At 39.4% G+C, this 26,679-nt stretch overlaps 1 protein-coding gene, 1 long non-coding RNA gene and 1 other non-coding gene across 7 annotated transcripts in view; 1 reads left to right on the top strand and 2 right to left on the bottom strand.

Moving 5' to 3' along the window:
• Positions 1 to 4,619: 4,619 nt before the first annotated feature.
• Positions 4,620 to 24,926, top strand: LOC138064268 (uncharacterized). The gene is made up of 3 exons (XR_011137540.1): positions 4,620 to 4,707; positions 5,538 to 5,625; positions 24,848 to 24,926. It is a non-coding gene; the product is annotated as an uncharacterized lncRNA (long non-coding RNA).
• Positions 8,431 to 8,504, bottom strand: TRNAI-AAU (transfer RNA isoleucine (anticodon AAU)). The gene has a single exon. It is a non-coding gene; the product is annotated as a tRNA-Ile (tRNA).
• LOC138064267 (protein Largen-like) overlaps positions 24,597 to 26,679 on the bottom strand; it is a 157,812-nt gene continuing 155,729 nt past the window's right edge. For 2 of the 5 annotated variants that reach the window (XM_068926003.1, XM_068926002.1), the window contains one exon: positions 24,598 to 26,563. The gene's annotated coding sequence lies outside the window, so the exon portion shown is untranslated. Of the gene's footprint in view, positions 26,564 to 26,679 lie in introns of all 5 variants that reach the window. The other 3 variants (XM_068926000.1, XM_068926001.1, XM_068925999.1) reach the window with 3 other exon arrangements.

Genomic DNA, 26,679 nt, shown 5'->3' on the forward strand with positions numbered 1-26,679 from the left:
ATATTTGAATCTGAATATGCTTTCTCTGATTCAACTTATGAACATTTTACTCACCTTAGTAATAACTTTTTAAAAGTTGAGAGGAGTTACCGTATTTTTCATCACTATTGTCACAGAATGGCAGAATGGGCAAGTAGGTTGGGGGTGGTTGTCCATTTTGGGAGGCTCTTTCTGCATAGACTGGCTGGCACTAAAGATTATTTTGCAAGAGATTTTGAAAATGACTCAATTAAAAACAAGTTAGACCCTCTCTCACTAGACTCTCACAGATAATATGGTTCATAGCACTTGCAGATCTACAAACATTTATGCAAGTGCTGAGAATAACATTATGTTTGCTTTCTAGATACCAGGATGATTGACAATGACGTTCACCCTAAGGAGATCAAAAAACAAAGCTTCAAAAGTTACAGCAGCGGCATGGAAGGGGGAACAGGTATTTTTCTAGAACTAACTCTTCTTACAGGTAGAAAACAAATATTTGTTATTTATGGAGTGGTTTTAGTCTATTCCTCTCTGGGAGTTTATCCTTCAAACCAATTCTTTTTGAAAATGCTAACATAATTTATTCAGCCATGAGAGAAATATGCTGTGCTTTCTGTTCAGCTGCTCTGAATGCACAAAATGTTTGCTTCCCTGTAACTTTCACAGTGGCCAGAGAACATGATAAACAAGGATAAAGACTAAAGCTGGAAAGCTGAGTATCACGGGGACCACAGGGATCTACGCTACATCCTCGTTTACTTAACACCTCCATTAATTCCCTGCAAGGGGAATAAACTGTTTTAATGAAATCTGTAGATGATTCTAAACTGACAGAACTTGTAAAAACCAATGAGAACAAAAAGAATACAAAGAAATTAGCAGAAACTAGAACCACAGACAGAAAGCAACAAATTCAATTTCCATTTGAATGTGCCAGAAAAACGTTAGGAACATGAAAGGGGAAGAAATCTTTCTGGACCATGAGAAGCAGTCCCCTGCTATTGAATTGTTGCATATATCCCACTTCATAAATGTTACCCAGCATCTTGTTATGCCAGCGGTCTGTCCCAGGCTGTTCCAGCTTCTTATACATCATAATCTTTTCTCCTGCTCAGCTGACAGTCAATAAGAGGGACGTGGAAAAAGATTCTCCAGTGTGGTGGATAGACAGAAAATTAGATACGTTTTTGTAGAAAGATATGAAGGCAAAGGAACTCAATGCAAATTTAAACTCGAAATTAATATTCCATGCAGTTCTGTCTTTATAAATCATTGTCACTGTTTAATCTAGCATATTAATATGAGAACCTGGAAAATTGGAAAATTGGAAAATGTTCGGAGGAGAGCTACATGTATGAGAAAAGGTGATTTAAAAAACACTTCAGACGCTCTTCACTCAGTATGAAAGCAAGAGGGTGCCAACACAGGTAGAAGCAGGTATTTTGGTAATGCCAATGGATTTCAGGCCACATAACCCTGGACTGAAAGAATGAACAGTCAGAGTCATAAGAAGTCTGCACACACAAAAGCAGCTATAATAAATACTACTACTGAGATAGCATTCAAGAGTTTAAATACACCAAAATTAAAATTGTGAGTTCAATCGCAACTTAGCTTCCTGATTATATGTGTATAACCTATCATACACACTACAGTAATTTTAACTGCATGTTCCTTTCTTTTATTCCAATTCTCTGTAAACGTTTTGCTTGCTGACAAAAAAACCCATATTTTGACGTTTTTCATTTCTGGGAAGAAAAACTAAGAACAAATTTCAGTTGATCAGAAACACATTTAAGAATTACTCTTGGTTTTTGGTTAGGCAGCTGACCTAAGAACTTAATTACTCATAAAGCTCCAGGGAAGGCGTCCAGTCAATCCACCTGCCCAAATAAGTGCCTTTAGTTTGACACAATGTAGTTTTCTGCGTGGTGGTGGTGGTGGGGGGGTTGCTTTCCCTTCCCTAAGTGCGAGGAGAGCTTAGATTTCCTCGAGGAAAATTGAATGCACAACTTCCTGCTGTATTTTTACCCCTGAGGAGAAATCTTTTCCACCTCTTTTTCATCCATAACCGAGAGACATCTGTGCAACTCTAATAAGTAATACATATTTAATTGGCAAAGGCAAAAACAGACAGTTCCCAAAAGTTTTAAAATCTGAGATACCTATGCAAGAGCAACCTCAGGTCATGATCCAAGTACTGCTTTTTCAGGTTGCAAAAAACACCATTTTTGCAATTCCTTACTGACCAGAACAGAGTCTATAAACATCCAGTGTTTGCCTTTTATGAAAATACAGAATCTCAGGACATACAATGTCTTAAAGTCAATAGATAACAACATAATAAAAACAAAAATAATACATAAGATTTTCTCTTATGCGTGAAAGAGAAACATATGACAGCTTCAGTTACTCTGCAGTATCATGAACTGGTATACAAGGGGATGAATATTTATGTGGGTGAGTGGTTTCCTGCTTTTTAAGTATGTATGATTTTTGAATGAGTTATACAGCCCACAAAAAATAATGAAAAAAGCAACCTCCTAAGAAAGGTTATAAGCCAAAAATCCTCACAGCTAGGAAAAATGTGTATTACAACTTCAAGGCAGATCTGCTGGTGAGATCTTCAAGTGAGCAGACCAAAAATACCAGAGCTTTATTGGATCCCACCCACAGAAAATAACCTTTGAAGACAGACAAGTCTGGACGCGCTGGGGGACCCTGGTGACAGGAAGGGGCCTGACTGCAAGGCCTGGCCTCGCCTGGCAGCGAGGGCCCACCCAGCGTCCCCGTCACGGCTGGAAAACACCGGGGCCGCAAAAACCGATCTGCCCAGCCACATCACCAGGGACACCCCCTTCCTGTCTGTCAGCGGGGCAGCTGGCAGGAGTGAGCCCCCTGCGTACTCGCCCCTCCGCCTGACTTACCTGAGGGAGGCGCCGTCGCACCATCACAAGATGGCGGCCGGGGAGCTGTTTGGGCCAGGCCTCACCAGCCGGCCCCATCCCAACGCCCCTCTAAGGGGAGCGGGGCTGTTACGGGTTTTTTTGAAAGTCTGCCTCATATTGTAACAGGGAGTTGTATTATATTTCTTTTTTTTTTTCTTTCCCAAAAAGCTTTGCAGAACTTTCAGCACAAGCATTTTTGTCAGCTCTACAGCTATCTTTTTTTGAAAACAAATAAACCTTTGATTTATTTAATACTAATCTAAACCTGTGTTGCGGCCAAAAACTGTGTCAACCTTCAGTGGATTTATCCGTACTGTACTCCCAGACACAATCTCTTCCGACTAAATATTAACGTATTAAATAATACAGAGCCATCAAGCCACTTGGAAAGCAAACAAACGGAAAGGGGTGACGAGGCTGTACGGAGACAAGAGCACGTTAAATAAATAAAAAGGGAAGTCTCTGGGAGGAGAACTGGATGTCGCAAGAGCAGTTGGAAAAGAAGAGAAAACCAGTGCAGTGCAGAGATAATTCACGGGCAGAAACAGGCCACGTACACAGCTGGGCTGAGGGTATCGGCTGCGTCGGCTGCCACCCTGCCCGTCGCCGCCGAGCTGAAATACCACCCCCGGCAAGGGGTACTTCCTTTTCTCGCCCGCTTGCCAGGGTAATTTTCTGCTTTTGGCGGGAGGGGAGTCAGATTATGTGATCAGGTTAAGGGCCGCAGATAGGGTAAAGTCGGCTGGGCGGGTAGGGGGAGAAGGGACCGTGTCACGTTTCTTTCAGAGAGCCGTTAATTCAGCCCGCGTCGTCTTTTGGAAGCCGGCGTTCGCGCCTCAATCCTCTTCCCGGCAGCGCCACCGTAACTCTCCCACGCCTGCCCCGCGGAGGGGCAGGATTTGCCCCAAAGGTTGTGTGCTTGGCTTTAAAAAAATTCAAGAGTCTGTATCCTGCAGGTTTGCTTGGGTTTGTGTGGTGCTTTTTGGTTTTTGGTTTTGTTTTGGTTTTGTTTTTTTTTGGTTGTTACCATAAGTTGCTGCAAATAGCAATACACCGCTGTTAATTTTAAAGATTTTGGAATTATTGCTTACCACTTCTTTTACACATTAATGTAGTACTTACTGGGCAGAGCTGGTTCAGCATATTTAAATCCCAGTTTCACACCTGAAACCAGAGCTTACCTTATAGCTGGATGCATGCGCTGGGCGCCGAAGGGGCGTCCTCTGCTGTCGGCCTCTACAAACCCCGGCACTCTGCCTGGACTAGCTCTACTTAAGGCACTCCCAAACAAGTCTCCGCTAAAAAGAGGCACAACTCATACGTACTATGACAAAAAACCCTATGCAATCCAGTAGAGGACAGTCCTAGTTTGATGGGAGCACAAATCAGGGTAAGAGAAGGGTCCACTCCAGTTCGGCTGGTTGCTTTGAGCAGAGATGATGCCGGTGGGTAAAGGCTGGGAAATACGCAAAATCCTCACTGCTGGGCAAGAAAAAGGTGATTTTAGCTATTTTTTCAGGACTTATGTCAAATATTTTGCAATTCACCCAGTTTGATGGGTGATCTGAAACGCTGCTTTGGTGTTCTCAGTCAGGCTGGGAATATAAAAATATGGTAGAATAAGGATGACCATATATTTTTCTAATTATGAATTTGTTCAATTTTGTTCAAACTGCAGAAGTTATTCTGAAGTAATGGTTGTCACCTGACAGCAGTTCCTCCCTTCCAAGCAGACAGTTGTTTGCATAAAGCTTCGCTTCCTGCTTGTCAATTTGTAAGTATTGAATCAGAATTTAAAGCAGCTCTGTTCCTAGTTGGATTAGTTACAATTAGGAAACATGCTCAGCTGAAATGGAAAACAATTCTTTCAGGCTTTTGTAGAATGTAGCCGCTTTTTAAACTTTTGTTTTTTAATAGCCCTATTTTTATAAAAGCTAGAAGCTTGTCGATTCTGAAGTTAAACTTTTTTCTGATTTTTTCTCAGCAGACAAACCTTTGTGTTTCTTTACCAATTTCTGTTACAATTAAGTTATTAATAAGCTTGCAATACAAAGAGCTGCATGATTGCATCAAAGCGCTTCACAAAAAGAGATTTCTGCTCACAACTAAGAAATGGATGGTTTTATAATGAAAAATAAACATGCACATTTCAAATGCAACTATTGAAACATGTAGTTACTGAGTATCATCTCCTAATAATCCAGTGAAACACAGCCAGATCCTGGGTATTTCTCTGTCCAAAGGGCAGGCTGACCCTTTCTGAGGCTACTCCAGAGTACACACCTTTGAAATGACAGGTCTCAGTTTCTACCTGAGATAGGACTCCATGACCCTCCTCCGGGACTCTCCTCCTTGGTGTCTCTGGATTATTTTTGTCTAGTTTTCAGCTGTGATACCTTGCAGTCTCCGTGGACATGGCATTTGCAGAAGTTTCCCTTGAAAAGGCTGTAAATAGCAGTTGGAACGTAGGGGCACAGAAACAACATTTGAAAATAAAAAGTGTGGGTATCGGCACAAACCTGTGAGACAAAGATTTTACACTAGCGAGATCTATATGCAAACTACCTTACCTGTGCTTGCCATTTCACTCTGTTCTTTATGCAGACGTGATTTGGTATTTATGCCCTTGATGCGGGAAGTGATGGACCGCTGGCTGCAGGCTCAGCGCTGGATCTTGCAGAATCCCAAGCTGGTAAATCCGTACAGATCAAACCACTGCCTGCTCAGATCAGATCTAGATGCAGTATAAGCACATTAACTTAAGAATTACATCTGAACTAATAATCCCCAAGTCTCAACAGGGCTCCAGAGCTGTAACATCTCTGCACCGTGTCTGGACTCAACCCAGATTACACCTGACAGCTCAGTGGTTCTGCTTTCAGTTGCCATGCGCTTTTCAGGCTGCGGTTAGGACAGATGGAGCCTGTGCCCCACGCTAGCCCTCACTGATGTTGAATTTTTGGTTTCTCTGAGCTCAATAAAACTGCCTCCTCTACTTTAGAGTGAGGACTTGTAATGGTCTAACATTGATTCTAGCTTTAAAATCAGAAAGAATAATCCATTTTAACCTGCTTTATAGCCAACTTGTAATTTCCCAGTTTCTGCTCAGTTATTCTTTGCCTTTTTTTTTGTATCCTCTTGCCCGTATATCTCCTTTAACAACTCTTTTAAACTAAATGAGGAGCAAATAACCCATCAAAAGGAATATACGCATAGAAGCAGGCATCATGGTTGTAAAAATAAAACAGATATTCCCCAGTCTGTCATCATCCAAATTTATGGTTGTCATCTTGATGCTTTTCCATTGATGGAATTAATCCATATTTATGACAGTATGAGTAAGAGCCCTCATCTTTTAAGGAGCCAGGGGTGATTTTTCCACGGGCAAGATGTCTTTCTCACAGATGGAAACCGATACAGATGTCAGCAGTGACAGAAAGACATAAACAACCCATGTAACAGAACGCATAGCTGACTTTAAAACAGCTTCATATTGGCCTCTTAAGGCAATTACATTCCCTGTTGGTGCTGGTATGTGCAGAACGTGCCCACTCTGGTCTACAGGACAGGCAGTACTTCATAGGTTGAAGCTCAGCTGGGTTTTGGGAGCCCAAAATAGCTGTTTAACACAATGAGGAAATGCACTTCTTATGCTTATTGTACTACTTGTACTGCTGGAAGTGACACTTTACAATGTATATTTTTCTTCTGGCACTTCTGTTTCATGCCGCACAATTTTATTTTCTCACAGACCACTGAAAGATACAAAGTGTTCATTTCAGATGCTGGGTTAGTTCAATAACATTGGTCAAAGGATTTTCAGTTAAACTTAGTTTTTGGCAGCAAATTAGCTCAGGCACAAGTTCCCTCTAGAAAACAGTTGGCATCTAATTTAATACAAACCAGTGACACTCAGGCTTCAGCATCCGGGGAGCATTTTTTGATATCTAATTGAGTTTCATAGAGCTGCAAAGATTTTGATACGACACAGTTTTCCTCATTATGTTGCTATTGCATCGCTGTGATTCAGTGCCTTGAAACATTTAATACAGGACAAAGATGTGGCAAGACAGCGTTTGTCCTCTTTTTTCTCACCCCCTTGGAGCTAACTGTATCCTCTGTGCTTCTGAATATTGACTCCGTTGCTGCTCAGAAACCAGGGGCTATTAACCTCGCGTGTTTTGTCAGGACACTTTCCTATGCCTCGTACATTGCTGTCACATGTCATGAGAAAAATTCTTAGAGGATGTGGTATATTTTATTTCGGTGCACCACCATTTCTCAGTAGTAATTCAGAGAATATTGCCTATTTTATCTGGGATTATGTATCCTTCTATCAGATGAATGTAGCCTGCAAGTGTGCTGTGATTTACGGAAAATTGTGTTCATAACAGGTAATCTTTCCAGAGTAAAATAGATTAAAACTTGCCCTCAGTTATACCAAAACCTTTTCAGATTGTCTCTGTGGTCCTCAATGCCACTCAAAGTACAATTTAGGATAATTTGGGGCATGATCCTTGGTATAACTCAATATCTTTGTGCTGATCTCAAGTTTGCTATTTACAAATGCTCATTACTATAAGATACACCTCAGGTAACAGAAAATTACCATTTAAATTACTTCCAGTCCTTGCTTCCCTCCCCCATCCCTGCCCGCTTAGGCTCTTTTCTATGACATTTTCATACAAGGAAGCATATGAAACTTAAATACATTTTGTTACAATTTTTATGTTAACTGATTTTATACAATATGGCCATAAGAATAGAAATAAGCAAATAAACTTAATTCCACTCTCACTCATACATTTTTAGAAGAGCCGGTAAGGACATTCTTACTGAAGAGTCAAGTCTGCCTTCATTTACACCTGAGCAATGCAGTGCTTAGGGAGGGAAACATGGAATTTTAAAAAGTATACAATAGTTATCACATAGCTGTAATCAAAGGCAAAACTATCCTAGATAATCTTAGCAAGGATGTGCAAATCAGCAAAGAAATAATGCCTCAGTCTTACGATTTTGCACTTTGGAAAGGCAGGTAAACAGAGCACTTTTATTATGGATACTACTAAAACACAAAAAACAAAGAAGGTAGCGATTGTGGGTTTTTTCACAAGTGTTATGACTGTGCTTTAGATGAGGAGTTTTGGCAATTGTTCTGTTTGCTTATGGGACAAAAGAACTCTTGTGGGCCAGGATTTTGTCTGTTTACTATTAATGTTTAAATTGACTTTAGTGATTAAAAAGAGGCCAGATATGGTAATTAATTAAAAATATGGGATAGATTACAGAATCACAGAATGGTTGAGGTCAGAAGGGACCTCCGGAGATCATCTAGTCCAACCCCCCTGCTCAAGCAGGGTCCTCTAGAGCATATTTCCCAGGATTGTGTCCAGGCGGGTTTTGAATATCTCCGGGGAGGGAGACTCCACAACCTCTCTGGGCACCTGTTCCAGTGCTCTGTCACCCTCGCAGTAAAGAAGTTTTTCCTCAAAACTTTTGGCCCGTACAGGGATTGAACCTGTGACCTTGGCGTTATTAGCACCACGCTCTAACCAACTGAGCTAACTGGCCCCACAAGATATTAATTCGTATTGATATAAATCTACTGATATTCTGCCAGCTTAATATCACATGCACCATTATAGTCACACTGCAACAATCTGGGGAATTAGTATGATAGCAAAGAGGTTGCGTCCTAAGTAGAGGAACCAGCAATGCATAGTTGGTGGTTCTGCAGAATTTCTGTCCTTTTTCTTCCGTACTCCGTCATCTTCCCTACCTGCCTGGCAAGGTAATCGTAGCGCACCCTGTGCCTTATTTGCAGCCGCTCTCTGACTTGCAGGTGCCTCAGACTGGATCAGGAGCTGGGGTATAACTGTGAAAAGGGACATGGATGTTGCATTTTCCTTCCTACCAGCCTCTGAAACATCAAATTTGGAATCCTTTGCCCTGTGTCAGATCTGGCTGGTGATGGCCAAGAGTTCAAAACTAAGATGAGCAGGCGGACAATACAATTTCATAGGCCTTGTTTCCTCAGGGAACCAGGCAGGAAACCCAGACAGTAGCATAAAGTTCAACTGAAATAAAATAAGCTGTGCAATCTGTATGTGAAAGCTGATTCAGTAGAGACTCACTTTAAACAGCAGGTCTGCGGCTGTTTTTTCAAGCTTTTGGAAGCAAAAACTATGCTTATTTAAACCTACACAGATTAGCATATCATTTATAGGTTCAGACTTCTGTTTTTCTAAATTACTGGTAGCTGCTTTTTAATCTGTGGTGTTTTAGGCAGAGATTTAACAGATGGTTAGGATTTCATGTAAGCTGTCATGGCTGGCTGCTGCGTTAAAAACAACCCAAAACTTGAAAGAAACACATCTAGATTAGAAAAAAAATCAAATACTAAGTAAAATAATCTCAACTCATGCCTGTTCTGCTTGGTTTACTGAAAAGCATAAAAATAATGGGAATGCAGGGCCATTGATCCCGAAGCCACATGCCTGGCTACCTGATTCATGGCGACTATATTGTCTAGAAACTGAGCTTCCAGCTCCTATGCCCCTGTCCCTTCCGCTTCTGGCATATAGGACATAACTAATACGATAAGAGAGATATTCAGAGGCAGGAATAGAATAAATATCCTCCTTTTAGTAGAGACTTACAGGTACTATGCTTGGTCTAGAGGAAAGACAGTGCCAATGGCGTTGCTTTTAGTTCATTCCTGCTAAGCATTACATTCCAGAATGATATGTTTAAGACGGCTTTGCAATCTAGAATAGTTTCAAGTACAATATTCTTCACTAAAATACACTTTTCTGTAACAACAAAAAAAGAAAACAAATTCTCTTGCTAGCCCTTAGCATTATTTAAAAAAAATATGGTATTATTGTGGGCCTCATACGCTATTTTAACACAAAGATCTAAAACAGCTGACTGCTAACTTCCAACTCTTTGATTCGGACTCCTGGTAGGTAGATGAAGTTGTATATTGACCAGAACATTAGAGAAAATTGAATTTAGATTCAATTCCAGCTCCCCACCATAAGAAACAATTACATTCTCTACTCTCTATAGATATTTGGAGTTTGAGATGACTGTTTATTCTGGGAGGATCTGTGATCACACGGAAGCCAAAGAAAATTTTTTTGGCTGAAATTGGACTATTATCAGTGCTTAGTGGCCGAAAGGCTGAAAAGCTGTGGAGTCACATTGTATCTTGTCAGCTAAACTGCTGCATGCTGGTATTCAAAATAAATGGCCTAAAACTCAACATGTTTCCAAACCATACTCATAATCTGGTAGAAATAGTATGTACTGGGATGAATCATTTATTCTTTTAACAAATCTGATAGCTATTATGTAGTGAACTGGCTGATTTATTTCTTTAAACATTTTGCCAATAATCTCTTCTGAAGCTTCTATATTCTAGTAGAGAAGAGAAGCACTTTAAGCACACACTTCTATTTTGGTGGAATAGACTATTTCCTATAGAGCACACTAAAATGGACTTTCTGAACATTGTCTTTAAAAATGAAAAAAACCTCCACATACTATGGATATGGTAGCAGGGATCTGAAAAAGCTTACCACAGTTCAGATGCCGAAAGAGGATGTACACTCCTTTTCCCTTTTGCATCTTCTAAATGGCTAAGCAGTTTTTAACACGAAAAGGAATATTAGGTAAGTACTCAATGTTGCTTAAGCAATCTTAAGATGCAGTTCAGCAGCTGAACTCCAGGAAGCATGTCAGAATCCTATAACAAGATAACGTTGCACAAACCACCAGAAAATACTCTATGGATCACTTGTTTTAGATGATATATCAAAAACAGTATGCTCTCTGAAAACACAGGCTGATTTTCATGCTTTCACACTGTAGCAACTGTCTCTGCCTCTTTTCTTATTACAGTGGTAATAAAAAAGTATCTTGGCTGCAGACTGAGATGACAGTTTTTATTATAGCTCCATTGTACCCTTACTGCAAAGTCCCCAATATGTTACGCTTTCAATTTTTTTCTCTGTAGGGGGATTTTGCAGTTCTATTAATAATCTTTTAGAGACGTTAAGGACTCAAAGCCAAAGGAAACATAACCATTGTTATTGCAGGAAAGATTTACATAAGAACAGCTTAATGGGTTTTAAACATGAGATTAAACACTTTTTAACAGAAAGGTGATGATATCCCAGGTTAGTGGAGTCATCCTTAAGAAATGCCTTGCTACTGCACACAGTATAATTTCAGTATTAATGTCCTTGTCAGACTGCTTAAAAATACTTTGCTTAAAAAAAAGAAAAAGAAGCAAAAGAGGTACTCAGTATGGACACTTGTCTGAAGTAGTCTTGTTACCTGCTTTATGTTCTGGAATCTGGTGTCATCCAAATACCAGTGACAATCATCGGGCCTATGAAGTCATTTTTGATTAGAGTCTCCTTGCTTCCTGTAGCCTCCAAGAAAAGTAACTACCAAAGATTTATGCTGTTACTGCACAAATTGCAACTGATTTAAGCATTTGCAAAAGTTAAGCAAAATAGAGCATCCATGTCCTTGACTGTCCAAGTGGTGCGCATCTGTGGGGTCTAGTGGATTGACTCTGGTTTCTGGATTTCCCACTAACATTTCCCTGAACAGAAAGAGCAAACATTATTTTCCTCTCACATTCAACTCAGATACGGTTTTCTAGCTGTATATGACTGCCAAGACAGATTAGTTTAAAAAAAGGGGGGGGGGAATCAGGGGTGACCTTGAAAAACTTCTGGAGACAGAATCAGATTCACGATGCAGCCAACGTTCATTCTAGTGGACGGGCAGACAAGAATACATCTCTACCTAGGAATCCGGTTGGGAGTTTAATTGGCAGCCTATGTCCAAATGCGCAGTTGGTATGCTTCTTGGTGTAGCTGTACTGTTGGTATCTAGCTGTTAGCTCGATGAAGCTAAGGAAAGTACATTCTTGCTTAAAAGCTTTTCACCTGATAAAGTTCAGCAAGAATAGCTCAGGGGGGAGCCCAGGGCTCAAATGTTATTACTTCTGAGACATTTTTACTCCACAGGATCTGAGAAAATAAAAGGCTTTTTTCCATAGGAGGAACTGATTAGACACACTGGAAGGGAAGGAAGGAAGGAAAAGAATCACTTTCTTCATGAGTAGTTTGCAAATATGTAAAAATCCCAAATTCCCCAAATAAAATGGATCTGAAAAATAACTGATAGCAACAAATGTGCACAACACAAATGTCAAGTCCTACCTCGGAGAGGGATCTTGGTGTTCTAGTCCACAGCCAGGTACAACTTAGTCTTCATAAAATTAGTCTCCGAGTGTTTTCGCGTGTCACACAGTTATTGGGATGGTGGAACGTTAACGAGCTCTGGAACACCGAGAATTTATTCTCATGTTCATCAAGGGCCCAGGGTTCAGCAAACCAGAGCAAAAGGTTCTGTCAAATGAAAATGGTCACCCGTAAACCCAACGCATATGGCTCCTTGAAAATGATACACTGCTATAGAGTGGCATGCTACATAGCTGTGCTATATTGCTGGAGGGCTTTTCAGTGCATTTGCAACAGCTGAATTCCAATTACTTTTACAGCTATGATAAAACGTGGAAGACCTTTAGAAGAATAAAGGAAAATTCAATAGTAGAAATACAACAAAGCTAAAGCCAGAAGGGTTTTTCCTCTGCCCACTAGTTCCTCCTCCATTTTTATATCTGAGCACCCGAGTTTCAACATTTATCTCATTTAAGTTGCTATACTTAAGACAGAATCAGTACTTCCTGCATAGCCGTCTCCTCTTGTGTTGCAGGGAGGTGAAAATGCTGTTGTTTTGTTGCAGGTAAAGAAAGCAGAAGTGACCAATACGTGTATACTACAAAGTCAGTGATGCTGATTACTATTCCTCAGATGCCCCTCTTTCTCATTTGGTGTGTAAAAACAGAGCTTTAAAGCTCTAACACTTCATTTGTAAATTATATTACAAGAATAATAAATCACAAGAATAGTTAAACTGGCATTCAGCTGTCATCTTAGGGAAGCTGAATATTAGAAAGTAATTAATACTGATTTATTTTCAAAGAATAATGACATACTTTTCCTCATATAGAGAATTCAATATATATTGCCTTCAATATATATGTAGCCCTCTTGAACTGAAACTACTAATCTAGTTCATAAAGGGTACATATACTATGAAATCAGATGTGTATACTTAGGCCAAAAAAGAAGTTAAATTGAGCAATAATTAACAAGTAGAAAAAGAACCCAAGCATTTAGAGAAATATCAGGATCTCATAGAGCTTTTCAAGGTTTTTGGTTTTTTTTTTTGGATGGGACTGAGATTCAAGAAAATAACAAGTTCTGTTCACCCAAATAGGCTTACCTTCCCCTCCTGCCTGTTTAATAGCAGGCTCAAAGAAATTTATTCATTAATTTTCTCACTTGGCCATACATTAGTGCTGCCCAAGGTGGTTTTCATATTCCTGATTGCTATCACTGCTCTTCCATTTAGTTTGTTTTATGTACACACCTATGTGCACAGAGTCAAAGCCAGGGTACTGGAAGGCATGAACATTTTCATGTTTGCCTTTCCTTTAGCCAGGCTTATTTTTACTTTTACATCTGCCCTAAATGAAGGATGGTGGCAAACTGATCCACTTGAACAAGGCCACTGCAAAGCAACACAGACCTCAGGAGAGTCAGCCGGCGCCTGCCTACCGTCCAGCACCCAGCTCTTTACATCATGTACGAGATGTGCCCTTTACAAACAGACCTAGCTTCAGCAGGACAGTAGGCTGCTGTGGCATTAGTAAGGGCAATGTTTCACCAGCTTAGCCAAAAGTTATGGTACTAGGTACACCGGAAGGACAGTTTAATGCAAAAGTCTGCTTTCTGAAAGCAGGACCAACTCACCGGGCAGGATATTCTGCTCAATTTCTTCTCACTCTAAAAGGTGGAATTGTTTGGTTAAAAAGTGAATTTTTCTGAAATATCTCCCCACTCAGAAAATACATAGATAAATCCCCCAGCTGCCCAGCCACTTTTCTCAGAGGATAATGAAAAAAAATTGAAGCCGAGTCTTCCCATATCTTGGACCAAAGCATAAAAGTCTTACATTTTCATAGCAAGAAATAATCTCTGCCTGGTGGTTACGGGAAAGTAGTCTTAAGGAAAGTGCCTTCATTTTCAGGAAAATGGGTATCTGCAAGGCATACTTTCCATTAGTATATCGTAGGCGTGCCTGCACTGCCCAGCCTTGGCAAAGAGTCTGGATAAAAGCACCTTTTAAGAGAAAAATGTGAGTGTAAATTGCATGTGTGTGAACTGAACACACAAAACTGGTCATGTTAAAGAGAAAGACAACCATCAACTGGATTAAACAGTAATGAGGGGATCGAGAGCCTTCTCATACAAAGGAGTCAATTTGAAAAGACACGTAAAAGAAAAATGAAGTTTCATAACCCATACTGCCTAAGACAGTGTGTGTGTGTGCGTGTAGGGGGTGAGGTTTGTGTGTATGTGAGTGTAAGTGATGTGAACATCTTGGGATTTCTTACAAAAAGGTGTTTAGAAATTTGGTTGTTTATTAACAGTTTGTGTCTCATGTTACGGTTTATCTGTTCTGTTGTTGATACTGACCCTGAATGTATAGTTCGTTGATGATCAATTATGTGTCGGTAATAATTAAATAAATGAGCAGGAAGTAAATAGATAAATGTTGATCCTGATGCGGTTTAAATTGTGTGAAATAGGCGTTTTTTCTCTGTGACAGTATATGTACGTGGAGTTCATACAGTGCCACCCCATACATAAGACATGCCCATGACAGGAGTATTTCTATTAGATTGCATCTCATTGAGTATTCTGGCTTCTGTGCTCCCACTCTGAAACATTCATCTTCCACATCCTGAACAAGGAGCCCTGCGCCCATCCATTAAGATATATATTATTTCGTAGACTAAACCAGAGAGGTTTCCTTTTGTGTCTATTGAAGACCTGAGCTACCACAGACGTCATTTTTAATAATGTCCTAATATTTATCGTTCTGAAATACTGTTAAATAATTTGCATTTGACTAGAGCTTTTTATTTTTTTTTTCTATCATATGATGTATTTATAGGTTTCCCTAAGGTTCTTGGATTCCAGTACGTGAGACAGATAGAAAAACATGCCCTGGACAGAGACTGGATTTGAATTTAGAGGCACAGAAATCTTCTGTATATGGGATATGAGATCTCTTAAGTGCTACTTCAGACATACAGCCTTGCTGTATGCATAATTACTAGCTAGCAGAAAGTTACACTTTCTGGCAGGGAATCAGCTGATATTTATTTCTCTAATTTGAAAAGGCATGAAACCATGATGCTTGGAAACCTATTCAGTCTACGATTTCAGTCCAGATATTGTAGGAGTTGTGTTAGAGCCACGTTTAGTTAAGGGCAGAATATTCCTCTATGTAGAGGCCCTCTGCTTTTTCATTTCTTTTTTTTTTTCCTTCTTTCATACTTTAATAGTATTAGCACACTCTGTGCACCATCACCCATAACATGTCTGCAGGAGACGGAATGAGTATTACAGATGTGCTCATAGTGGTACCAGTATCATATGAGGTAGGTACTCCAAAGTATCCTTCCTTACCAAGAACGAGAAAGGAAAACGAGCACACTTGCAGCAGACTTGCACCAGACGCTCTGTCTCCATTTCTCAGAAGCTCCAAAGGAACATTTCTTTTATGAAGATGTAACGCCGTCTGTTTTAATGAAAGAGCTAAGAAGCAGTACTGATGCTTGGATACCTATTCAGCTGCCACTGTTTTCTCCTGTGCTTTTTGAAGGCCCAGAGGAGACCTATGGACATAATTTAGAAATTCAGGCTGTAGGGGTCTGTGGAAAAAAATTTAGAGATCCTCTAAGAAGCATTAGACTGATTTAGCAGACACGGTTCTTTCTAGCAGATCCTAAGGCGATCAGTAAAATAGGGCTCTGCTCCCATAGCTATACATTGGTATATAATAGCATAGACTTCCAGGCAGCAGAACAGTAGTCAAGGGGAAAAAAAATTATTAAAGGCCGCTCAAGTAAATACGTCCCTGTGTTTGCTTTAAAGGCTGTTACAGTACTTTCATGACATTGGCATTTTTATAGTGAAAGAAAAAGTTTCTTTCTGTGTTCAGAAAACAATTTCTTCATATTTATCACATTTGCTACTTACGCCCCTTTTAAAGTGGTACTTTAAAAAGTGCCTCCCTCTGAGTGGTTTGCATATTTCATTAGCTCACTTACTACTTTCCTTTAAAGAGCATCTTTATCAGAGAAATAGCTGTGATGCATTCAAAGGAGTAACAGTCCAAGAATTCAGTGCCACTGAGACTTTTAATTTTAACTGGTACTAAGCATATTCTGTCTCCAGATGAATACAATTTATATACAAGCTTTCTCTGAGAAGCACTTCCTTCTGGAACTGCAGCTCCATGAAGGCTCAGGAAGCACCCTTAACATCGTTTGTAGATTGAATATTACATTGGAGATGGACAAAAAATTCTTCTTATTTTATCTAAAGGAAAAGCATCTTTTCTGTACTGTGCAGCACTATTGATCCATTAATGTTGCCTGATGAATAGTCCTTAGTGAGGTATGTAACGTGCAATACTTGATACCAATACTTATTGTCATTTCATTCTTCAGCAAGATATTTACCAAAATGAATTGCCCTTGGCAGGATGGCAATGAAGATAAATGTCACAACTTCATCCAAAGCTAAAAAAAAAGCATCTAAACATGCAAGCTCTGTGCCTGCAATCACTGTAGTTCTAAGTATTATCTATACATTTCAAACATTAGGATTGTGTTTTTGCAACTTCATCTACCCCAGCATAAAATATATTTGAATAAATAAACACGTATATAAATAGATGAAATATCAATGCGACAAAAACTAGTATGCTATCCTCACTGAGGGCAGCTTTTAATAAGGAAGGATATAATTCAAAACTGTTGAGCAAATAAACTTATTTCATTTTCAAAAGAAAATTAAAGAGAAAATGGATAAATGCAGAAAAGAAGCTCAGGTCTGATAAATACCAAAACAAAAATAATAGAGAGGAACTTATGTGGGTAAAGATGGCCACTTACATTAGCTGGTCCTGACGACCTATGTGCCTGAGAACTAAATGAGACTTCAGCAGGATAAAATACTTTCAACTTAGTTATTCCAGAGAATTAAAGGAGATTGCAGATCTCCAAACAGGATTTCCAGTCCTCAATAGGTAAAATTTCAAAACTGATGACAGACAAAATAAGTCCCTCTGGTAAGCTGATTATTTCTACCAGGGCAAACACACTCCAGGAGAGCAGCAGGTGCTGGCCATGGTCCTTTTCCTGGTAGGCTTCCTTTCACATCTATGTCATAAATATACTTTTATCAAAGACATGGCTCCAGAGGGTACAAGAACAGAATATACTACCCCTGAAATTCATGCATTTGAAAACTCCTTGTGTTCTTTATGTATGTGCCTGGAGCTCCAGTCTTTCTGTCCTTCGAGACATCGTTAAACTGCTTTTCCTGTTACAATCAAAATTAAAATATCGTCCCTCAGGGATTACACTGATGCCCATTTCATACTAATGGGGCCCTGAAAGGTTTTGCAGACATCTTTTCGCTTAGAAATGTTCACACTTAATTTACATAGTCTGAGTAAACACAACTCTCTGTGGCTCTGCATCATCAATAGGAGCTCAAATAAATAAAAATATGATAATTTCTAGGATAGGTTCTAGAAAGTCTTATTAAATATTAATGCAGGCAAGTGGAGATGATCAGCTAATAATATCTATTTGAATCTGATGTGTATGAGACACTGTGAAGTAGATGTCATCTAAAAGCTAAACTCTTTAAAACAACTTTATGGTTTCTGTTAGACAATGGGTTGTAGCAAATGTAAGAAGGGTATACCAGAACACTTTACAAAAGAGATATAACCATAAAGGATTTTTTTCTGCTATGTCTTACAAAACTCCTGGTAAGAGCGAGTTCATCTGCTACTATTACTGTTCATGTTCACTGAATCCGGCAGTAAATTACTAACTCATTTTTACACATGACCATTAAACATTGGCCAAAACTTATTTCAGTGATTTTTGTGAATAAAGAGAATTTATGAAAATTTGCATGTCTTACATTAAAGTAAGATTCATCTTACATAACTTCAGCTAACTTAAAGTGCATTGTCCAATTTAAATCCGCTTTCCATCTGCTCATGCTTCATGCCAATAGGAGGAGATATATATCCAAAACATAATTCTAATTCTCACATAGTACATCTTAAATGATCACAAAGAAATATCACATGTTCTCAGCCCTTTTCCCACTCACGTTTAACTGTGATTCTCCAAGAAATCATCCATCCTGATTCTACTTTAATACAGGAGCTATGCTGCAACTGGCTAAATTGACATTAATTAGTCAGTTTGCTGTTGACTATGATAAATAATTGTGAAGAGTGAAGGTTTTATTTTCATTTAAGTAAATCTGGCAATAGAAAGTAGAATTAAAGTGAGAATAAATGTTTTTTACAGCCAGATCCCTGGAATATCCAGATTAAGTGAAAGCAAAAACCAGGTGCCGAGTAATTTAATTTTTTCTGCTCTTGGTTTTGATTTTGTCCACACAAACAATCATCTACTTTCATATGCATATGGACTGAGTACAAACAAATTAAAAACAAATTCAGATAAGGCATTTAAAGGGGTTCAGTGCTTGCCTGCATGACAGACTTGGTCTCAAATCTGCATTCCGCAGAACAGGCAATACTCTATGTCTGCAAATTTTCACATTTGTGTAGGCTTTTCTACAGTGCTTTGATTATAACGTTTACTTCTTTTATAAATTCTAACAACCACAGGTTTTCTGCTTGAGTCACCCTGCTGTATCAGGTAGTTGGGTTGGTCATATTCATGCGCATCATAATAAACACCACACGGCTGCCTGAAATCCAGACGAGTAAGTGGGAAGTGTACCCTTCAGGTTTATTCTTGGGATCTCATCCACCTTCTACCAGGTTGCCTGCTCCTAATTGATTAGTGTGTTCGTAATACTCAGATTCCAACTCTCATCTCCTGATTGACAGCTTCTCTCCCAGCCATAGGAAGGTCATCTAGACCAATCTCCTCCTCATGAACAACTGTGCATAAATCTTTCCTGCCAGATTACTGTTTAATCTGTTCTTCTCAACCTCGAAAGCACTGAGACCTATTCCAGTGCCTTTCTGTCCTAAGAAACTTTCTTCTCTTACCCAGCCTGATCATGTCTTGATGCAATTTAGCAATGACTTCTTGGCCTATTCAGTTCGCCCAGGTGGCTGCTTCCACTACTCAGACTGAACTGAGTATCTTTACAAAATACATGGGTAAAGATTTCTGAGGAACGGTAGGCAGGAAAGAAGAGGAGTTGAAGCATCTTACAAATACTTGAAATGCAGTTACAGAAATAGCAGAGCTAAACTCTTTGCAGCAGTGGTGGACAATACAACAAGAGGTGATGGTGTCATCTTGCAAGCTGAGAGGACATACAGAAACAGCAGGTTGGACGTACCGAAACATTTCTTCCCTAGGAGGGTGGTGCGGCAGTGGACCAGGTTACCCAGAAAGGGTGTAGATGCTCTATCATTGGAGATCATCAAGATAAAGCTTTAGCTGATCTGACCTACTGTTGGCAATACTCTCACCTCAAAAAGGAGCCCGGAACAGATGATGTCCAGAAGTCCCTTCTTACCAGCATTTTTATCTTTCTATGGATTCCCTATGAACACAGTTATGCAGGTTTTCACAACCTCTCCACTTCCAGCAAAAGTTTGAAAGTTTGAATGCAGTTATACACATTTTATCTTTTATTATTTATCAACTCACGTTTTAGGAGGCCTCACTTCCAGGAACCAAACATTCAGCTTGAAATTTCCTTTTACTCTTCTCCCTGCCGCAATTGAGTAGTTTCTCAGTTACAGGTCTTAAAATATGTTTTCAGTTCAAGTATGACTGCGCCTATCCCAAACAAATGGAATTTTCTTCTTTTTTTTCTTTTTACATTACAAAGATCTCACTTTCGCCACTCTGCATTTTCACATTCTTGGTTTGTATGCTCTTCTCTGCATACAATGAGAAAAAAATAGAGTAATTTTAAATCTTAATTAGAACTTTATTTTAATGTGAGCGAAGACTATCTCCATTGTCACAAAGGTTGCCTAAATTTTGCTGAGGGTGGAAACATTTGGGAAAAGGTTAGTTATAGAGTGGTGATTCCATTCAGTGACACCAAAACATCACCTGGTTAGTTTAAGTGGAACAAAATCATAACCAGGTATGTGGAAACACTTCTCATCCATTCCCAAGATATTCTAAATTGACTTTGTTCTTAGAAAGGTCTGTTTAAATTGCCTGCAGCAAAGCCACTGCCTTTAGTTAGATTTTCCAAACAAATATCAAGTATTTACTTCTCCTTTTTTATAAGATAAATTCAGTACAAGCTAGATTAAACTAAGACCGTTAACACAAGACCAACACACAATGCCTGCTTCTCAAAGAAAAGGACAATACATACAATCAACAGGCAACAAATCTTCAACAGATGAATTAAGTTTGTTTTATAAGGTCACAGATGACATTTGTAGTTTGGAAATAGAGGAATGAACAAAAAAAAAGCCAGTTGACAATGTGAAAGCAGATGGCCTTATTGGGGGGGGGGGGGAAGGAAACATTGTTCTAGGAATGACAGATGAAAACCAGTTTTAAAACAAAACGTATTGCCTTATATCAGCAGTAGCACCACAAACTGTGACACAGACACACACAAGTATTTTATATTTACAAAATTGTAACAAATAGAAATGATATACTGATTTGCCCAGCTTCAACTTTTAAAAGCCTTTTCTGTATGAAAAATATCTTATCTTGTTATACAGTTATTACTCAGTTATTACTGATGAGTTCCCCCATAGAGAATAATTCCTGCGCAGGAATCTCCCAAAACCTGTCTATAGTGAAAGCAGAAGTAAAAGATTAAAATAATTTTGTCAGTAGAGCTTCTTCTAAGGGCTTCTATTTTCTTTGATTATCTTTTGGCACTACAGACTCTTTGCCAGACTTCCTGCTGCTATTTTAGAAACAGGATTTCTTAACTTTTATGTCTCTTGCAATTATTTTGGTTTGTCTTGCTGTAGGTTTTTTTTTTTTTTAATATGTTTAACCGTAAAAAGTTTACAGTGCTTTCCATTTTCTTCATGAGACTTCAGCTTTCTGAAAGATACCTTCTTGCTTTCAACAGTCTGTGCTACCCTGCTGCCTAGAGCCACGCTGGCTTCCTTTTGCCCTTTCTCCAGTCTTCCTTGCTGAGCACAATGTATTTGCCCTGTGCTTCCAATACGGTGTCTTTAAACAGTCAGCATGCCGTGTGCCATGACTTAACTCTCGCAGTGATTACTTCCAGTTTCTTCCTTGCAGGAGTTCTTATTTTTATGTATTTCCTTTTTTGAAGGTGAGTACAAGTGTGTGTGTGTGTGCGCGTGTGTGTGGGAGGGGAAGGATGTTGAATCTAGAGAGGCTCTTCAGCTAAAATATTTTGAACCAGGCCCTCCGCTATGCAAAAGTCTAGATCCTGCTTTTCCTCTCATGAGATCTGCAGCTATCTAACCTATGAAAACTAATAATTTAGTCTCAGTGAGCCGCCAAGAAAACTTGTGGTTTTTACTGTACCTTATTTGAATGTCACTCTGTTCAGTTTAATTTTTTTATAGATCTGTTTTGTCCTTCACTCATTCCTATAGCTTCACCCAAGTAGGTGTGTAATCTCAAACTACATGTTCTTCTGCACCTACTGTCTTTTCCCCACTCATTCGTTAGACTCACATGTGACCTTAGTTTAAACGTCATCCCTTCTTTATAGAGTCCAGCATCCTCAAAGTCGCCTCGGTTCCTGTTGAAGCTGAACCTTTTCCTTACACCGTTTTTGCAGTTACACATCAAAATGTTTCCTCCTAGGTGCTCCGTAACTCAGGAAAGGTCACTGCAGAGATCCAGGTCTGCTGCGCCAATGCTGTCGAACCACTGCTTTAGACACTTAGTTACAGAAATCACTCATAAACTAACAAAAGGACAATGGTACTTAAAATCAGCCACGATAAACTGACCTTTCCCCCCCAGCCACTCCGTAATTCAGAGCATGTTATGGAAGAGATAGGGGTTTACAATCTTCTTTCCTGCCATCCTAAATTTTGCCTCCAGAAGCTCTTGCCTCTGGTTCTTCTGCCATGGGCTCCTGGAGGTCCCCCAGCAACAGGCTGCTTCTGCAGGGCTCACCGGCAAATTACCTCAACCCCTGAGGAGACATCCTACCTCGCACTTGCAATCAGCGGGCTTGTTCCCACATAGCTGTCTCCGGATGAGCTTTGGTGTACCTTCAGTGGCAAACGTTCAGATGTTGCAGCAGGAACACGGCTGGCCTGCCACCCTCCCCAGGCAATGCCCTCCTGCACCAGAACCAGGATGGGTTTTGTGCATAGGCTTTATTTCCAATATCATTGGAGAGCTTCGTTATGGACCTTGTGTGTATCTTCCTCAGAGACAAAATTCTGTCCCTCGCGGTTACATGCCCTGTGAGACTCACAGCAACCGTTCGAACTGGGAGAGAAACACTTTAATAGCAACATGGTCATTATGGTCTTCTCCAGATTTTCACAGTTGTACTCATCTATCTTTTCCCTCCGTTTTACAAAATAAGTATTTCAACGCATGTCTATTTTTCTCATGAACTGAAAGAAACTGCGGACAGTCTTCATGCTTAAAGAAATACAAGTGCTGAAAGCATGTCTCGTGGACACGTCCAGAATTGTGTTAATTGTGTGTTTTTTCTTTCTGCACGCTTGACCATTTCAAGCATACTGGTTGCTTCAGATACACTTTAAAATGCTAAATAACGGAACAGTGTGCTATGCTAGAGCCACCTCTGCAGACATTCTCTATATACATCACCCTTATAACCCTGCAAAAGGACCCTGATGCTTAAAATTAGTCGTCATAACCTTTGCCCTTAGTCAAAAAGTTCTGCTGGTCTTGTCAGAGTGCTTTAACCTAAGATTATGGGAAAAATATGGTGGTTCTCTGGGCGTGGTGACAACAATGTACAAACTTAGTGTAGTCTCCTCTGGTTTTAAACTTTATGAAAAATATTTCAGTGCTAATTATTTGCCAACGGTTTCTCAAATCCCAGTAGAGTTTTACTTTCCTATGTTGCAGTGTTATCTCAGCAGAGTATCTGCATAATAGACAGACATCAGCTGAATCTAAATCACAACACTTTGCTGCATTAAATCTACAAAAATTAAGGAATGTGGATTTACCCTCGTGCCACTGACAGAAGGCTCCGATATCGTGCGTCTGCTGCAATTTCCATTCTCCAGTGCATAAACGCTCAGCGGATGCAGAGCTGTAACCAGCAGCATGGGGATGACGAGAAGCATGATTTGCAGCGTCCTCTTACAACTATATTTACGTCTCTTAAATTAGGCTTGCGTGCTTTTGTATGTTTATTATTTTTCCATCATGCACATAGCGAAAAACCTCTCCTGGCACCAGGTCACTACCAATCATATCTGTTGCGTTTTTCTGAAGAAAATTGTGTGCTTAATTTCAGGTGTTTTTTGTACAATACAAATACCACACAGAAGCTGATCTAGACCTGGGCTAGCATAGCAGAAAACTGTTTGCAGGTAGTAATGCATTATTTCACTAGATTTTTATCGGGTTATTTCCAAATATTAGATGAACGCACTTCTGTGAACAAACATAAGAGCTTTTCCAAATATCATTATTAGATAATCCTGGAAGTGCTCAACTTATCATTCTGGAATTTTCTTCCTGTTTCTATAAGGTTGTCCCCTCATAAAACAACTATGAACATTAGTCTGAATTTGAAAGAGTAAGTTCCTCAGTTTTAAAACGCAGGTTACCCAAAGAGGGAGCATGCAAAACCATGCAAGTTGTGTGACCCAATACACGATTCTAATGACATAAAAATGAGAAGTCATAGTGACAAGACCTAGCCAACCCTAACCTAAAACGTGTGGGAACAAACCACGGCCATCATCCTTTAGCATATACAAGGATTTAATTATCCATAGCATGAATGCGAAAATAAAATAAAAAATAAAAACAAAAAATAAAATAAAATAAAATAAAATGGATATGATCCCAGGTATCCCAGGTTTTGCTGAAATGGGAGGGGTGAGAGGGGGGAAAACATTAATTATTTCATTAGGTAACTTCCCGACAAAGCCATTTATGGCTTCAGAAGCACAAGCAAAGGCAGAGCTCAGGTATTTCTCCAAAAAATACAGTAACATGAGCATCTTGTAGTAACAGGGCGTAGGGCACTTACTCAGCAGGGCTGTCACTTCATTCGTCAGTAGGCAACGGCACGCACACCCGCACACAGACACGCACAAGTTAGTACATTAGAGCAGGGCAATACTTATTTAAAACATCTACCCATTACGAGGCTAACGCACTGATAAAAAGAGGTTTGGATGTGCCATTGTTTGTTGAAAGAACATGCCTCTGTTAGTGTGCACTTATTTAACAGGTTCCATAGGGCAGCGGAAATAAAGCAAAACCTATTCAGCTTTATAAACCAGCCACACATGGCTGGTGTGAAAGATGAATACTTTCAGTGAACCTGGAATCACATGCTTTACCTTTCTCTTAAAATTACACACAGGCTAATGGACTAAGAACAAAGGAAAATATATATTTTTATTCAAAACAGCTCTAGCATCGAAATGTGCAATGACTTGATAACAAAACACTCCAGTAGATGGACAACAATGACTGTTCTTCACTGTTAGCTGTAAATGCCTGTAATGAACAATCTCTTATCCTGCAGGTTCTCATCGGTTGTGATCACACAGTATTATCTTTACGGTTTTGCTACAACGACGACGACGACAACAGCGAAACCCAACCCAAACACAAAACCCTAACACAAAACATAACCCAAAGAACAGTTCCTGAATAAAGTGAGCCAGCTGATAAAAGGTTTGTGTGTAATCTGGGAAACCGCCACTGTTAGACTACATTCTTTTCATCCTTAAATCTCCAAATCTTCACTTGCTAGAACCTACTGAAAGTAAAAAACCTATTCCATTATATATTTAGATTTCTTCATGTGGCTATTAAAATAAACTATGTTCTGAAATTAAGAGTTAAAATACCTCCTCTAGTTTTCCATACGTATTTGCCTGTATAAATATACTTCATCATTTTACAAATTACAATATTTATATTAAAGCTTTCGGTCTGCAAATCATTACAGCTTAACATGAACAAACAATTTCTGTGTTTTGGTTCTGTCTTTAAATTATTTTTGGAGATAATGAAAACCAGCCAAAATGAGTGACTGCAAATAATATAAACAACACATTTATTTAGAAAAATAAACTGAAAATGCTGTTTGTCTGTTACATTTCTCCATGAAGTATAGATAAATGGCTAGAAAAATTCTATGTCAAATACATATTACAAATGACTTCTTTTCTTTAACAGTTACAAGGAGGATAATGTCAATGTTCAAATAGGAACATTTGAGATGTATAATTCAATAGTTTAAATTTCTTGGCTGCTAATATGATAAAAAATGGATGCTATTAAAAAAATATTATATTCCCTTTTTAAATCCACCTTATCATGTTGATGCTTTTTCATATATATACATATATATCTATACAGATGTATGTATATGTATATATATACATTTAAACCTAAGAAAGAACCATAATCCTTTCAGTGGACAGATCCCCACTGTGAAAGAGAGAGCAATTCTTGTCTTCAGTTCTAACTGCTTAATTCCTTTCGGAGCCCCTGCAAAATATCGCTTGTGGCCAAAAGTCTCCCGGGGCCATCTGTGCAAATGGTGGCGCACATCATTACCCTGAATGGAAGTGACAGTGCAAATACTAGAAGTGCATTGAGACGCAATCTGTAACAGCTGAACTTCTTCAAATCTGGGTGGAGGACAGGAGACGGCATCCTTTGGAGCAATTTAACATCACCGGTGTCCTGTTCCTGTATGGCTTTGAATATATACAAGGGATGACAGAGGTCTTCTTTCCCCACAGACAGCAACATTCCTCCGTTACAGTAAATGCATTCGTTTCCTGCTATCCCCTAAGTGCTTCATTTTTCCTTTTGGCTACATATTGAAATATTTTTTGGATGCTGGCTGGACCCCATGAAAAACTCACTGTCTGTTACTCCGGTTGCTCAGTGCCGAACCCGAGGGCCAGGCCAGGAGAGAGCAGTTTCTGTAAGAGGGCAAGACATTTAGTCCCTTCGATTCTCTGTTCTGACTGAACAGGATTTAAGGCTGTGGCTTTTGCCAGGACTCAGCTCATAGCTGTCAGGTCTGAGACGGACGATTCAGTGCCGATTCCACTCGTGATCGCTTGTGCTCCAATGCCAAGGGCTTCTCCGTGCTCCAAGGAGGGTCAGGTTCCTGGCTGCTTTCAGATCTGGCCTGCAAGAAGTCACAATGACGAATCTGATACGCAAGAAATTAACTGATGTGCCTCCAGATATAGATATTCCTTCAAGCCTGAAGGTGCTGTTGAACAGAAAAGAAAACAAGGACAAAACTATAAAAATGGTACTTTAAATAGACAAAGTCAATTGCAGACAAACCAGATTTTTGCACAATAATCCCTTTTTCATTTAAATAAG

Source organism: Struthio camelus, chromosome W, assembly GCF_040807025.1.
Source record: "Struthio camelus isolate bStrCam1 chromosome W, bStrCam1.hap1, whole genome shotgun sequence".
NCBI classification, from domain to species: Eukaryota; Metazoa; Chordata; class Aves; order Struthioniformes; family Struthionidae; genus Struthio; species Struthio camelus.